Below are 14610 nucleotides of genomic sequence, written 5' to 3'. Positions count from 1 at the left end.
TACGTCCATAGAAGTTGTTCAAAATTAGTTTGCTCCCAAAACTCACATTCTTTTTATTGAGATGGCACTGAGACAGGAAGAAAATTTTATAAATTGGATTTCTGGACCTTGAATAACCCAAAGTTGATTATCTGCCATTGCTAGCGAGTAGGCTTTTCTTAGAAATTCCATCATTATTTCTACCAAAAGAATGTCTCAAATTTTGGGGGGCAGCACTGGGCCAATTATCTCCAAGCACAGTTTTCTCCCTATGCCTGTCATTTTGTGGAATTACATTAAATTTTGTTAAAAGCACTCCATTAATAATGAATTAGGATGGAAACAATTCATTAATCACTTAAGTACCATAAAATATTACATACAAACTTTAAGGATGAAAAAGCAATTTCTAATTCATATACTTTTCACCAAATAATAAAGCCTGCATTGTTTGCTGGACTGTGGGAAAGGAAATGTTCCACCTGATTATCTCCTTTGGGCTCCAAAGGGCAGAAAGAGGAGGGGAAATTCTTTTATTCTCAACTCCACTGGACCGGCAGTAACTAATAGGAACCCATGAAAGGGACATGAAGAAATGAGGAGACCGGGGTGCCATACCCACACCGCCAACCCCTACCCCATGAGGAAGTTCATGTTGGCTATAGCTCTCTGCAGAATCCTACATTCTGCATCAGTGGGGCTCCTCTGTTTCTTCTTTTCACTGCCATTTATAGTCCTCTCTGTACCTCAGTTTTCTCATCTGTAAGTGAAGATAGTCATGGCACCAACTTTGTTGGGTTGTTGTGAAAATTTAATTCACTGTCAAGTACTTAGAACAGGCCCTGGCATGGAATTAGTGCTCAATAAAAATTAATGTTTCATATCCATGTCTGAAGAGTAAGAAAAAAAATTTTACCCCAAAATATAATTTTTTTTTATTCCTAAGTGGATATTAGTAGAATCTTCAAAAAGGAAGCTAAATGCCCCTAATTTCTACAAAATAAGTTATTATATTTTGCACAAGTGACTCTGAATTTCCAAATGCCTTTCATCTTCTACACAGAACAATGTGTCGCCTTCATATTGTGCCGTGTTCTTCCAGAGCATGCATTTTAAAGAGGGAGGGAGGTGATGAGGAGGCTGAAAGGGGTTAAAAATTTATGTCTGGAACCAAAGTGGCTCATTATGGTGCACAGCCATGTTTTCCCCTGTCCAGGTTATTTTTCTCATAATGGCACCTCAGTTTTGCTTTGAGAAGCTATCCCCCATACCCCTGCTACTGAATATTATGTTTGTAGGATTGCTAATCAAGTTTTTCTTTTCCAGGCCAAGGAGTGAGCATACAACCCAACCTAGGCTTCGAAATTATATTATTTTAACACCTTTTCACCAGAATTTGAATATTGGTCAGTGACACAAAGTATTAGTTCCTTTTTAAATATATATTGATTTCAGAGAGGGAGAGAAAGAGATAAAAACATCAGTGATGAGAGAGAATTACTGATAGGCTGTCTTCTGCATGCTCCCTATTGGGGATCAAGCCCGCAACCCCGGTATGTGCCCAGACCTGACTGGGAATCAAACCAGGACCTCCTGGTTCATAGGTGGAAGCTCAACCACTGCACCACACCTACTGGATAGTTCTTGATGCTTTGATCTTCATAGAGGCTCTGGTTCGTACCTTTCAAGAGCCAGTGTCTCAGAATTTTTTTCAATTCAGTGAACTACCATGTCTCATCAATAAATTCTTCTATTATTTGTGGCATGCACCACCAGTTTCTATCCCATACAACCAAATCACACTAATATCATTGAGATATTTGCCTGATAGAGATCTATTTGCTCTTAAATTAATTGTTACTCCCTGATATGTAAAAGAAATTACTATAAATGATCTTTTACTCACCTTCCAAATACTTGTTTTATAAAATTTACTTTTAAAATAATGACAAGTATTTTTTTCTGCTTAAGCTACCCTCAAAAACTTTTATAGAGAGCTCTGAGGTATGTTCTTTACTTCTTATAATGTTCATGAACTAAGGCAGCTATCCTCAATCCTCAATATTTTTAAAGTTGGAACAATCCATCACTCTACTTTCTTAGATCATTGCATTTAAAGGGTTCATACAGATCATTTAACCTAAACTCAGCAAACCAAAAGAAATTACTTCCATGCCATTTTTAACAGATGGTCAATTGGTCTCTTTTAATGCACTCATTAATTTCTTTAATCAACCCATTCCAATTTTATGGGACCTTATCATGAGAACATTCTTCCTTATATTGAGACAGAATTTGATTTGTCCCCTTATTCCTCCTCCCATGTCTTTCTCCCTTCACACACATCGAGAAATTTCTGCCTATAGATTGTATTTCTGCCTGAGCTGTGACTTCCATCTGGTCATTCTTCAATGATTTCAAGATGGCTATCCAATTTTATGGAACATATCCCTGGGCTTCTAAAAGCATTCTGCGCTCACAACTGAACCATCTGAAATCTATAGGTCAAACTGTTGTTTTGAAATATTCTGAAAAGTCCTTAAAATAAATGGATATCCTCATTGTCAAAAGTACAGGACTGAGATTTTTAAAACTAAGCACTAAGGTAAATAAGATTGTATATCAAATTATGGTGGTTTCCATTTAAAAGGAGTCCATTGCTATTGTGCTTAAGATAATCTGTAAACAAAGTATTGTTATAACTTCTGGCTGCTAAAAAAGTTATTCTTTTCATCCAGCAGTAGATTAAAGATGGCTCCTTTCAACAGCAAAATGTGTGTGGTTGGAGAGTGTTGGCATTTTCCTCCTTTTTAGGAATTTCTCTCTTGGGAGTTGCCAGTGATCACAATAAACCAAATACACTGGCAGAATCAGTATATACTGAAAAAGTTAAAAGCTTTGAAAACTTGCTGGGATAAATTATTCATCAAAAAAATCACTTACTCAATCATTCAGAACCCAAATATTTTTTCATGTCTTGAAAGCTTTTAAAAAATAACAATAATATGTAGTATTCTAATTCAGAGTTAACTAAGAATTTCTAAAATGCCTACCAGTATATGTGCTGACAAAAATTTTCTCATACATTATCTCGATACAAATTTTAAGTATATTTTAAAAGTACACACGCATTTATATCAGATTTTTGGAGTCCCAGGGAAATGTTTTTACTTTTTATAAACACTCTATGTTGTAATTTCCATCTGCATATATTTTCACCTAATACAGATTTCTGACAAGTAATATTTGCCTCTAAATAGGACTTGTTCTCCAAATATAACTCTCCCTAATATCAAAGTGGCATTAGATGATAGTAAGTGCAGGGTTAAGAGTAAAAAGGCATGGGCTTCTACACAGGCTCTGCCATTTCTAGTCCTCTCTGTACCTCAATTTTCTCATCTGTGAATGAAGACGGTCAGGGTAACAACTTTGCTGGGTTTTTGTGGAGATTTAGAGTTAATTGACTATAAAGTACTTAGAACAACCCTAGCACATAAGTAGTGCTCAATAAAAAGTAGTCTTTCAGCCCAGCCAGCATGGCTCAGTGGTTGAGCATAGACCTATGAACCAGGAGGTCACAGTTCAGTTCCCAGGCAGGACAGCACATAAGTCTGGGTGGTGAGCTCGATCCCCAGTGTGGGATGTGCAGGAGGCAGCTGATCAACGATTCTCTCTCATCATTGATGTTTCTAGCTCTCTCTCCCTCTCCCTTCTTCTCTGAAGTCAATAAAAATATATTTTAAAAAATTAGTGTTTTATATTCATATCTCAATATTAAGAAACACTTTGTATCTAAAAAGAATGAATTTTTGTTTTTATATTATTTCAAAGTGGACGTAAATTCAAATCCTCATAAAAGGAAGTTAAAAGCCCCCAAATTGTACAAAATATGGTCTTTCTTATCTCATAATTCATACAATCAGGCCAATTAATTGTATAAAATATTAGAGGCCCGGTTCATGAAATTTGTGCAAGAGTAGGCCTTCCTTCCCCTGTCTGTCGGCAATGGCATCCCTCTGGCACCGGGGACCGGGGCTGGCTTCCCTCCAGCCATAGGCAGGCACCCAGGACCCAGGCTTCGTCCAGAAGGATGTCTGGTCTAATTAGCATAGTATGTTTTTATTATTATAGATTATTCACCTTATCAATTAGCATCTTTTAAAAAATACATCACCACTTTATATTTATTATGCAAATGGGAAAAATAACCTACTGCTAATATTAACTACTACTTCTTAAACACCTTCTATATAGGTTTAACAGTTTAGTTCCTTTAATCTTTCCATACATTATGAGACTGATATTCCTATTTTACAGATGAGGAAGCCAAGGGTTAAAAAACACAACTAAGAAGCAACACAGCCAGGACTTGAACCTGATCTATGTAATGTTAAAATCCATGTTCTATAACTAAAAGGTATAAATCCAAACTATACAATAATCTGAACTTCATTATAGAGGCACCAATGTGTTTTGATGACATTAATCTACCAATAAACTATCTTCAAAATTATCTTCCAAATAATACATTCTCCATATCAAATGCGTAATTATGCACACTACTTGTTTAACTGAACTATTTACATATTACCTTCAGTTTAAGTGGACTGGCTCCCCAATGAATTTTGTGTACATATTATGTCTGGTAATACCTAATATCCTAATACCTAGATCCTTCAGAATCACTTTTCATTTTTCTAAAAACCTAATTTCTACTTAGTTCTGCATTCAAAATTACTTAGGTTCAAGTGAGAACTTCAAGAAGCTGCTTCACATCATAGGTAAAGTGGTTTATGATGAAACATTTGATGGAAATGTTTTTTTTCAGCAGGACAAGGTCATTTATAACTGAATCAATCCTTACGTTTTCTGTACTCAGTCATTTATTTGGTCTTGAAAATAACATGTTCTTGAGTAACAATCTAATGGTAAAGATAGCATAACACAATAATATTTATATTCCAGCCATATTTCCTGTTTAGAACAAATAGAAACTAGAACTTAAAATATTAGCCTCTTAAACGAGCACTGGCAAAAGATCAGTAGAGATGAGCAGGTCAAATATTCATGGTTTGAAGTGAACTGCCACTTTGGGAGGAAAGGTATTATCGCCGGCTGGTAAAGCCAAAGCAATAAGTGTAGAAGTGTCATAAGAAGGACAGGGGAAAGATTTTTTATAGTTGGGGAGAGTAGAGTAGAAAAAAAAGACAAGACCAGCCTACAGCTAAGGCACCTACAGACATGAGCTGTAGGGATACTTTCAAACATGTACTGAGAACAGCGAAATGAAGACCAACTTGACATGACTAACAGAAAGAGCTCAAAGGAGAAAGAACATGACAATTCTTAATAAATGGAGAAGGTAGCCATGAACATCTTAATAAGCTTACAGGTTCCTACTATATTATATCTTTGGCCAAATGTACCAACAATTTATCACACAGCATAGCACCTGTGCACAGACATTCAGAGATGCACCTGAATGGAACAGCAGGACTTTTCACTCAATCCAATCCATCATTTGTTTATTGCCTAATCTAGGCCCCTAAGTCTAGTAACTATAAGAAACAGAAATAAAACATTTATTTCCCCAGAGAGCTTGCAGTACATTCATTTCTCCTTTCTACATGCCTTTTTAAAATACATACTTTGTTGAAGGTAATGTCCTTTATCTTATGGGGCAGCAAAGAAGAATAAGTCAAGGATGCTGCCTGGAAGAAACTCGGTATTTCAGAGGAATACAGGACACATAAACACCAGCTGTTATAATAGAAGAGAGAAAAAGTACTGCCTAAGACCACAGAGGAAAAAGTGACAGAGGTAATAGGTGGGTGCACAGAGAAATTTATTATCATTCTTCAAACTGCACAGCTAGATACACATTTTATTTATATTGTATGCTTCAAATATTATTAAAGAAATAAAATGTTTTAAAGAAATAAAGCACACAGGTAGAAATTACAAATACAGGGATAAGAAAAACGAGCTGGTTAGTAATTATGGACAAACAGCAGAAGCATAATAATTTCTGGCAACTAACTCCAAGTGTGGACTTATTGAGCCTTTTTGCTTGTTCTTTTCCTTGTTTATCATGGGTCTATACCATCCTAACTGTGATTTCTATATTGCAATACCACAAACCCAGGAATCATAACCTTTCTGCTGGCTAATATGCCTTATTTATCCTACTTCCCTTACCAAAGCCATTGATAAGGTGAAAGAAACCCAAGACTTAATCATTTCACAAATTAACTTAGGCATTTTAAGAAAATCTCATTCCCAGACTCAAATGTGTTCTTTCTTTATATTCAAGAGACTACAGATTTCAACAGGACACAGTTTCCTAAAGTCCTTCTAGCTATATAATAGAAACCTAAGCGACCGTTACAGCGGAAGGACCAGTCGCTATGATGCACACTGACCACCAGGGGTTAGACGCTCAACACAGGAGCTGCTCCCTGGTGGTCAGTGCACTCCCACAGGGGAAGCGCCCCTCAGCCAGAAGCTGGGCTCATGGCTGGCGAGCACAGCGTTGTTGGTGGGAGCCTCTCCGACCTCTGCGGCAGCTCTAAGGAGTAGCGAGCTGAGCGATAAGGAGTAGTGAGCAGGCAGGCAGTAAGGAGCGAAGGGTCCCGGACTGCGGGAGGGCGCAGGCCAGGCTGAGGGACTCCCCTGTGCACAAATTTCATGCACTGGGCCTCTGGTTTTAAATAAAATATGAGTGTTTATATTATAATGAAATTGATAGCCACTGCATTGCTTATCAGAGGATTGTATAAAATTGTCACACCAAAAAATTTCTGAAAAGACATTGCATATTTTGATTCAACCATGATTTATGATTTTAATCCAAGAAGTAATAAAATGACAGGCAGGATGGTTAAATCACTCACACACATACACATTTATTTTTTTATTTATTGGTTTGTTTGTTCATTTGTAGGCACTAACTCTGCTTTCTTAAGCATTTCAAGTGCTTCCCAGTATCACTGCTTTATTATCCTAAGACAGGGTGAACAAACTGGGTAAAGGGGAGATAGTAAGCATTTTAGGCTTTGCAGGCCCTCCGATCTCCATCACAATTACTCCACTCTGCTAACATACACACAAAAAATGGAGACAGTATGTAACATAATGATTGCAGCTGTATTCCAATACACTATATTTATGGACCAAAACTGGAATTTTTGTGAGTCCCTGAATATTCTTCTTTTGATTTTTCAACCATTTAAAAATATTAAAAAAAACATTCTCAATATACCAGCTATATAAGAACAGGTGGGGGCAGGATTTGGCCCATTGCCAGCCCCTGTACTAACAGACAACCATGATTCAAAGACAATCATTTTCTAAAAGCCGAAAAAATTTTAAAACACTGTTTGCCTATATTTTTGAATTTGTTTACATGATACAAATAGGAAGTTGTAGGAACTCAAAGTGTTCTAAAATAACAAAATTAAATTTTTTGTGGTAGCCTGTAACAGAGGCACCTGGTGACAGAGTTAACCCTTTCAATTTTGCATACATCTTGGCACGGGATTCACTGACTATAACTTAGACTTGGGAATCCCTGCAACATAGACTCAGGTTTATCTACTTGTAGGAGGCCTGGGACTTGATGGTGGTTTGAGATTTTTTTTTAATATCTGGATAAACTGTTCCATAGTTTCCCTAAATCAGCAGTTGTCCCCTATCTTTATGACACCATCGTTAATTTTTCAATGTTCTGGTACTTGGCTTGGTTAATATGCCAGCTCACAAATATTTTAACTTTCATTAAGTATCTCTTCAGAGAGTCCTCCCCACTGTGATTGGTCCCTCAATGATAATCATATAAGATGTACTCCAGGGCCTACACCTGAAAAACATTTGACAGGTAGCTAGCTGCTCTTTCAGAGACTCGATGTCATATAATGTGGATGCTTCAGTATTACACTCATTCATTTTAATGTTCCTATTTAGACCCCTTAAAAACACTCATAGACCTATAGTTTATTTTTCAGTTCTAGTAGTCATTTCTGTTCTTATCCATGACACTTGGATAAAATTTAAGAGACTCATTTCCATGCACATAACCAACATTAATCTCTTAGCTTGTAAAATTCATCCCATTCTTATTGAAAATTTTCACATTACAGAGAGGTAAAGTGTATATATAAAGATAAAGTGCATATGTGTACATATGTATGTAAACATACACACATACAAACACACACATACAGACAAAAACAGAGACTGAGACCCAGAGAATGAATAGAGTTCACGGAATACAACTAGAATGCCTGGGTTCAAATCCTGCCTCTGCCTCTTCCTATTCCTGTGATGAGAGGGCAAGATGTCTAACCTCTCTTGGCCTTAGTTTCTTCATCTGTAGCATGGAAATAACGAAGGTGTATACTTCATAGGGTGTTGTGAGGATTAAATGAGTAATGCTTGAAAATTCTTAGAAGAATGCCTCACAGTATAGCACGCCTCAGTAAGTATTGGCTATTATCACTATGCACCATCCACCTGTATTTGTATGTAACTGATTTACAACCTGGCCACATCTCAGCTCACTTATTTTTTACCTCAAGTGGGAAGTTCAAGGATGCAGCTGATTCAATCTTCTGGAGGCTCAGAGAGTGGGGCTGGGAGCTCTGACTGCTCTGAGCTTTCTGTCAGCCCCTTCTATGAGGTGGATAATACAGCAGCCACTCCAAACCCACACCCGCCTGATCAATGCCTGTGCAAAGCGAGTCTTTTATACCTCCTCTGGCATAAAGTGACTAAGTCAGGCAATAACCGGCCCAGGGAGAGGCATATACCAGTGGCTGTTGCTTGAGGGTGGAGAAGGGGTGACAGGTCTGTTCCACCTCATGTCTTCAGAACAGGCAGATGGAGAGCTAAGGAGATCCTGGCTTAATAGGAAGGACAGATGACCACTGCAGTTCACACTCCTTTTATAAATGCTGCGGGCGGGGTTGGTTTGGCCACCTGCTTCTATTGCAAAGGCCACTGGCCCCCGAGCTTTTGGCTCATCGCCCTCTATGACCACCCAAGTTGAACAGGAGCGTGACCTGTGACACATCTGACCTCTATTCTATTATAAATACACCCTGACTAGCTCTGGTTAGTACTATGCAACAGGTGAAATATGCTCGGTACTCTCATCTTTACATACCTTTGTACCCTGAGACTATTTTAAATTAAGCCCAGACTAGCCTAGTAACTAAATGTCCCAACCATATCGGGCAAATCCATCCTATGATTCATGTACTTTCAACATTATACAATGATGCCCAGCAGCCCATCATGAACGTGAACTCGACGGGGCCAGAACATACATTCTTGTTTCAGCTCCGGCACTTATTCAAGAAGGCAGACATGTCCCCTAGCCTCTCAGACACCAGGTTTCCACATTTCTAAAGCAGAAATGGGAGCATCCACTAAACCTACTGCACAAAACTGTTGTGAGGATTAAAAGAAATAGCATATGTGGAAGTGATTAGTAAATATAATAAAAGGAGTTCAAACGTTATCTTTAAAAATTAGATTGTTCTTTGCACCGTAATTCTTCTTTTAAACACAGAAATGACTTTTCCCCCTGAGTTTTAGATTTCTTTTCTGCTCTCAGAATAGCTGATACTTGACACCCAGTTGTCACTCCTTATACAGAGTACTTGACCTTCTCTTATCTTTTCTGACCCAGCCATCCACTTATCTTCTCTGCTATTTGTCATGCCCCCTCCATCTTTTTTTCTCTCTGAATTTTCTGCTTTCCTTTGTCTTTCTCTGTTCATTTTTTTAAACTTGGTCATTATCCCTTCACTGGAGATAAAAGCCCACCTTTCCCTTTTACCTGCAGTAGAATCATGGCAGCCTGCTGGTTGGAATGCTCAGAGCCTGACTTCATCTTCGTTATTTTACTTGATTCTGTCTAATCACAACCACCACACAGAAGCTTTCTTTTTGTGTCCAACTCTGAGGTTGGCACAACCCGAAGGTTTAACATTGTGGGAAGTCTCACTCCAGATAATTTACGTGCTTAAAAAAAAAAAAATCTTGAACTGTCCCAGTAGCCAGGTATTTGAGCAGACTCTAAAATTCCACTTACTGGATTAATTCTCTGTGATTCTTGAAACATAAGGCACACCCTGAATAAAAGCCCATGGTGCCACCTGACTCCAGTGCAAGGATTCACAGGGCTGGGTGTTTGGAAAACTTGAGGGATTGACATTGGAACCGGAAATAATTGGTGGCAGCACAAAGCCCAGAAAACAAAGGTAATTAGATAGTGCCCAGTGCACTCTGTGGCTCCCCCACTTACCAGCCATGTGACCTCCAGCAAGTTATTCCTTGTTCTTTGGTCAGTTCACTCTTTCATAAAACGAGCATATTAACTCCTTTTTTCACTGAAATTTGTGAAGACAGTGACTACTCCACAAGCAGATTAAATCACAGTCCTTGTTGTCATTTATTACTAGCAAAAAACTCTTAAAATTGCTCTAAAGTACCCAGTAGGACTTGAGTCCTCCAACTGAGGTACCTGAAAATTGGTGAAGTTAAATGCCATGTGTTGGATCTCAGAAGGTATCCACCACAGGAGTGCCCTTACTGGACTCAGCTGGACCAGGGATTGAAGCTGCAACCAAGGTACATGCCCTCGATTGGGAATCTAACCTTCAACCCTTCAGTGCATGGGCTAACTCTCTAACCACTGAGCAACACCAAACAGGGCCCTTTGTTGAGTTTTTACCATCCGTTGGAATCAGCCCTTCTGGAAGAAACAAAGAAGCAGTTCAAGCTGCTGGGGGGACCTATAACCTGATAGACAGAGCACCTGAATTAATCTGAAAAATAATCATATTATTTTAAATCTTAGGACACATATACTTATGTGAATGGGGGGTTAAGTTTTGCTTAAGTTTCCTTTTCAAGGCCTGTGGGAAGGGATTGAGGAGGTGACTCAGCTGTGAATCCAGCAGGCAGAACCGATAAGCATGGTCAGGCCAACCCACCAGGAGTCAAAACATCATCTCATCGCCTGATGACTAAAGACAATAGTGGACCCTAGGGCTGCACCGAGCACCCTATCCCCTTCCCCTATATAGTCCTGTCCCCTGCACCTTGCTGGAAGATGGAATTTGATACTTGTAAGCACCCTGTCTTCTTGGTTGGCTAGCCTTTTCAATAAATACCTAATATGATTCAACCCTGTCTTTGTTATTGGACACATGGACAGGCATCCCGAGCCCAACTGGGTTTTCCTGGTAACGAGCCTACCTACCTATCTCAATGAATGAAATATTTTATGAAATTGAACAGGATTAATTCTGTTGTACAATTGTAGGCCTATATTCTGCATTCTAATCTGCCCCGCTGTCTTAGCTGTGCAAAAAAAAAAAAAAATGCTTACAGAAATATCAATTACTCACATCTTAAAAAGGGTGCATTGTTAAGAGAGAACACATTGTTAGCACATACTTCCTGCTGTAATTTTTTTTCCTAATCTAACTATATTTCTTTCTTTTATTTTGAAGAGTGTACATATCTTCAAATTCTATCTGCAAATCAATTTGGATGCACATCAAAACGTAACAATTATTGAAATTGCGCTTCATAGTCTGATCAGCAATAAACATCAGCATCATCCCAGGAGGAAAAATCAATCAGAGACATTGATCACCATGTTTTATTTTGCTGTCAGAGACAAATTAATCAACATCACACATAACGGTACTTATCGAAAATGAAAGCAATGCTTACTTACCTAAATTTATATGCATTTAGATCATTAATAAATTATTTTAACAGTATAGTAAAGGATATTAGATGTGAAAAGTGCCAAGAAGGTAGATTGTACGCTTCTATAATTTTTATGAACAACAAGCAAAATTCAATATCCCCAAAGTACCGAATCAATCATATATTATCACATTTATGATAATGTGTGTGTGTGCTTGTGCATGTGTTTTGGAAGAAGTTATGATTAGACAAGGTTCTGTGCTCACTACATAAGTTAAACTTAAGTTCAGAGAGGATAAGCATGTTAGCTACAATGACAAATCTCATTGGTTCTGAAAACCCATCTATTCTGAATCCTAACCCAGTACACCTACACCTCATTGAAAATGGCAAAATAGGAAATCCAAGACAGAGCCACTAACATAGTGTCAGTTTGTGAGATAAACAGCAAAACCGAAAAACCTCAAGTATCTTTTAAACCAAATTTAAAAATTATCTTAAAGGTATTTTGGAAATTGTTGTATTTGGCTGCTATTGAATGTAGCTCTTTAGGACTTACAAAATAATATCTCCCCAACCAACAATAACAAACTCCAAAGTCTCAGGCAGAGTCCTCTTACCCTAGCAACTCAGAGAACACTATTGAAAATTCTTAAATTGATTACTAACCTGGGTGATATAAGGCCTTGTTGTAAGGTTCATTTAATTTCAACTCTATGGTTTTTCCATTATAAACTTTAAAAATAAGATTGTTTCATTTCAGTTTGATCCAGATAAGACAATCTTGAAACTGAGGGTGGTCTCATTCACCTCAGCTTATAGACTCCAAAGTCAGGCATTCTCTGGCTCTCATGATTTTTAGCCCAAACATTACATATTTCTTCATTAATAGTGCACTCAACATCTGTGCAAGATTCATCACTGATTGTTACACATGCATGAATTAGGGAGATAAAACCTCCCGTCATCATGAAGCTTATAGTCTTGTGAAGTTTATAGCCTCAGAGGGAAAACTAACACCTATACTAATAAAAGGTTAATATGCAAATGGCCGGGACGCCCTCATGCGTAATGACCAATCAGCAGGCTGTGTGCACAGCAGGCATGGGTGGGCGGGGACTTGCAGCGTAGGGGACTTACATCACACCGTCACAATCCATCACCAGGTGGCCTGGGGCCTGGTGGAGGCCTCCATGTGTCCACGCTGGGGGTCCAGAGGCCTATGTGTGGCCCGGCCCATGGACGGGGCCCGGTGGAGGCCTCCACATGCCTGTGCCGGGGGACCGGAGGCCTCTGCATGGCCCAGCCTGGGGGTGCAGCCCGGCTTGGGGGCAGGGCCCGGTGGAGGCCTCCGGGAAGCCTGGCAGAGGCCTCTGTGCAGTGAGACCTGGGGGTCCCTCAGCTCCGCATGGTGAGGCCTGGGGGTCCTGCGGCTCCACACACACACACACACACACACACACACACACACACACACACACAGGAGTGCTGTCAAAGTAAAGAACAGGGTAACCTAGCGTTGGTGAAAGGAGGACCAATGGAAACCCACATTTAGAGAATAAAAAAGCAAGAAGGTAGAAATTAGTGTGAAACGTGCTGATTTTTTTAACTTCTGATCCTTCCGGAAGAGGGCGGCTTAGGCTCTACAGCAGCGGTTCTCAACCTATCAGTTGCGTCCCACAGGTTGAGAACCGCTAACAGGGTCGCCTAAGACCATCAGAAAACACAGATATTTACATTATGATTCATAACAGTAGCAAAATTACAGTTATGAAGTAGCAACGAAAATAATTTTACGGTTGGGGGTCACCACAACATGAGGAACTATATTAAAGGGTCACGGCATTAGAAAGGTTGAGAACCACTGGGCTAGACATTTAAAAAAAAAACAGTTCTACATTTCAATGAATACACTAGACTTGGTTTGTGCACGTGTGTGTGTGTGTGTGTGTGTGTGTGTGTGTGTGTTAAATAGACTTCTGCAAAGTATATTGACTTTGGAAATTTCACTGAGAACATGGCCCTCCTGAGTTTCTATTGCAACCAACAGACCCATGTATGTACTTTGATTGCTTTATCTGCCATGATGATATCATGTATTATTACAGCCTGGGAGATTGGCCTTGTTTTCCTTTTAAAATGAGAGTCTTACTTTAAGAAATACTTTGTTCTAAAGATGCAAAATAAATTTTTATGTATTCAACTAATACCCTGTCCAAGGTCAGGCTGGAAAATACTACTAGGAAACGAAATGAATCTATTTACATATATTTTCTTTAATAAACAAACATGTACTCAGTTCTTAAAGGCTGGTGGAAGCAAGAAAGAAGTTAACTCACAATTCAAGTGTGACAAGTGTGATAGTAAAGACACCTTGAAACACAAGGGGGCACCTCTCAGTTAGTTACAGATGCTTCCTTCAACACCAGGATGAGGCTGATGATAGTAATATTAGTCCTTGCTAACTGCTGTTCTCCACTTGCTATGGGCTGCAGACTGTTTTAAATGTTTTGCATGCATTATTTATTTAAGCGGAAAGGAAGTATGGAATAGCAGTTAAGATGCCAGGCCTGGGAGTAATCCTTCCTATATGCAAATCCTGCAAGGAAGCCTTCCATCTGGCTAAGGAAGCCCAGAGAGTCCCTGCCAGGATTTCAAACTATAAGGCACTGCTTTAGTCAGCTGGGCATTACTGGTTCCCAACATAAGCCTCACCCCTATTACAAAGCATAATCCCTGCCTTCGATTACGCAACTCACAATCCCAATGAGCAGCAAGAGAAGAGCTGCTGGGCTACAATCGAGGGAAGATTCTGGAAGAACTGGAAAGTGTTTGCCTCTTCTCACATTTAATTTAATCAGAAAGAGTCTCAATCGAACTTCAACAGAGCAAAGCAACAAAACA

At 39.0% G+C, this 14610-nt stretch overlaps 1 protein-coding gene across 2 annotated transcripts in view; it reads right to left on the bottom strand.

Annotated features, from left to right (window-relative positions):
- Positions 1-14610, bottom strand: part of KCNIP4 (potassium voltage-gated channel interacting protein 4) — a gene marked incomplete at both ends in the record, with an annotated part of 944241 nt that overhangs the window by 845111 nt on the left and 84520 nt on the right. The gene's annotated exons all lie outside the window — the stretch shown is intronic.

This window comes from Cnephaeus nilssonii (genome assembly GCF_951640355.1).
Source record: "Cnephaeus nilssonii genome assembly, chromosome: 1".
In the NCBI taxonomy this organism is placed as follows: domain Eukaryota; kingdom Metazoa; phylum Chordata; class Mammalia; order Chiroptera; family Vespertilionidae; genus Cnephaeus; species Cnephaeus nilssonii.
The sequence above is the reverse complement of the archived record's forward strand: the minus strand, read 5'-3'. Positions and strand labels throughout refer to the sequence as shown.